Here is a 2,699-nt window from a genome sequence, read left to right as displayed (position 1 = left end):
TGTCACTCTTAACCTCAATACCTATCAAGTCAACAAAATGGCGTAGAACAAACCCAAACATTACATGACTTCACCTAAGAGCAGGCCTAGCCCCCTGGCCAGTAACCTTAGAGACCATGTCAGCCATAGCTGGAACAAGTAAAAGTTTAGGGGAAGACAGAGATAGACGTTCTCAACATAGGAAAATAGAAGTAGCAGTAATGTCAGCATAGGAAAGTAATGTTCTCAGCATAACAAAAGTAGCAATAATGTTCTCAGCATAGTAGAAGTGGCAGAAGTAGAAATAGCAGAAGTATAAGTATAAGTATCAGCAATGTCATCATAGGAAAGTAGAAGTTGAAGTAGAAATAATAGAAGTAGAAGTAGTAGCAATAATCATCACAGCAGAAGTAATCATCATAGCAGTAATATTATCATCATAACAGAAGTAGCAGAAGTAGAAGCAACAATAATCATCATTACTAGTCGATAATGGTATCGGGATGTAAGTAATGTCATCGTTAGCAACTGAGCACATAACACAGAGAAAGTGAGTTCAAAACTATAGATAATTCATCGTTGCTAATAGACAATGTTCTCAGCATGGAACCGGTTCTTGCAAATCTACGAGCAACTGAGCACATCACATAAAGGAACTCAAATAAAGAAAGTGAGTTCATACTGTAGATGGTTCATCATTGCTAATAGACAATGTTCTCAACATGGGACCATATCTTACAAATCTATGAGCAACTTAGCAGAGTACATAATCACTACAGTAAACGAAGAAATTTTCGACGGCTAAAACCGTCGGACATAAGATAAAGACCGTCGGACATAGGTTATGTCCGACGGCATTAACTTATCTCCGACGGTTTTAAGCCGTCGAGGATAACGCGTCGGAAATAGCATTATGTCCGATGGTCGCCGTCGGACATAGCTTATGTCCGACGGCCCCATCGGGCCGTCGGAGATAAGATGTCGTAACCGTTTTACCCGCCGCCTGGGCCCACTTCTGTTATGTCTGACGGTTTAAAGCCGTCGGACATAACGTATAACTTATGTCCGACGGTTTTAAGTCGTCGGACATAACATACACGTTATGTCCAACGGCCTACACTAAGCCGTCGGACATAACATTTTTCAGAAATTGCACAAAATTCTGAAATTTAAAAAATCTGACATTTGCAAATACAAAACAGATTTCATACACATATACACATTCACATTCACAAATATACTCACATAAGTATACACATTCACAAATATAATCACATAAGCATTCACATTCACAAATTTAACATAACGACATAGTTCCAAATGGTTGCAACAAGTGTTTACATAAACATAGTTGTCCAAAATCCAAAATGAACATTATTCGACGGATAGGCTTTCACATGAAAGGTTGCAACAAGTGTTTTACATCATTATCACTCATATCCATCGCCACCTCCTCCGGCTGGACTATGCGTGCTGAAAAGATTGTTCACCCATGAATGTGTTGTGTCGTCTTGACCAGACCCATCTCCAGGTGCGGCAACTGAAGCGGGTGGTGTCTGAAATCCCTATAACACAAGCACATGAAATAGTAACCACTCAGTTGTTCATTTAAACACATAAGACATCTATGAACATGTCACACACGCATATGTGTACATACCATAGGGAATTGTGACGGAGGCGGAGGCGGAGGTGGAGGCGCCAACATTGGCATTGGCAGTGCAAAGTCCGGAGGCAGCATCCCATATGTCGGCATCGGGACGCCCGCTTGTTGGGCTAGTTGCTACAAATTATATACAAGTCATTGTTGAGCGAACAAGATACACATCAAGTGTTTTGCAAAATAAGCTACAAAATGTTACTTCAACTTACCGAGAGAAGAGCTTGATTTTGGGCCTGGAGGCTTGCATAATACTCGTCCCTCTTCTTCTGGTACTCGGCTTGTTGTCTCTGGTATTCAGATTGTTGCCTCTGGTAGTCCAATTGTTCCCTCAAGACTGATTGATGGTACTCTGCCTGTTGACGCAACACCGCAAGCTCTATCTCATGGGCTGCTGATCGTGAACGGGACGACTGTGAAGACGACGATGTGGATTGTCGTCCACGGCGTCTCAGCTCTCTGGAATCAATCGTAGAATCAAAAATACCCAACCTACAAGAGTGAACCATGCACTTAGTATAGTAACTCATGGCTCAGTTGAATCGCAAGCATATGATGACAATTTTGAAAACCAAATCAAATAATCTCACCGTCCATGGGCTTGTCCTCCTGCGCTAGCATATGCTGCCTAAGGGTCGATTGGCTGGCTCCTCCAATCGTACTCCTCCCCATGGCGTTGAACCATCTCCTGCCCATACGAAGCCTGGAGGCAAACAATATCAAATATAAGTGCATAACCCCTATGCCATTGCAAACAATATCAAACACATAATAGAGTATCAAAAACTCACTAGACGGTCGGTGGCCGTCTGAGTGCATAACACATCAGGATTCTGAGGATCAGAACCCCTATGCCCTTGCATATACACCTCCACATCCGTGGGCGTACGACCGGATTTGACTTCCTGTACATAAAAGTTATATTGACACATTTCTATGTGATTCAAAGTTACGACAAACTGTGACTTACCATTCGCTTAGCCAAGCGCACATGACCATCACCGCCGTAGTTGTGGAACGACTCAGTTCCACGGTTTCCCCTGTTCCTTTCGGAAATGGC

General features: G+C 42.6%; 1 long non-coding RNA gene across 1 annotated transcript; it reads right to left on the bottom strand.

Annotated features, from left to right (window-relative positions):
* Positions 1-1,207: 1,207 nt before the first annotated feature.
* Positions 1,208-1,762, bottom strand: LOC111589988 (uncharacterized). The gene is made up of 2 exons (XR_002749068.2): positions 1,640-1,762; positions 1,208-1,544 (listed from the first exon to the last, which is right to left on the bottom strand). It is a non-coding gene; the product is annotated as an uncharacterized lncRNA (long non-coding RNA).
* Between the last annotated feature and the right edge of the window lie 937 nt (positions 1,763-2,699).

Source organism: Zea mays, chromosome 8 (genome assembly GCF_902167145.1).
Source record: "Zea mays cultivar B73 chromosome 8, Zm-B73-REFERENCE-NAM-5.0, whole genome shotgun sequence".
NCBI classification, from domain to species: domain Eukaryota; kingdom Viridiplantae; phylum Streptophyta; class Magnoliopsida; order Poales; family Poaceae; genus Zea; species Zea mays.
Note: the sequence above shows the minus strand (reverse complement) of the source record. Positions and strands in the feature narration are given on the sequence as shown.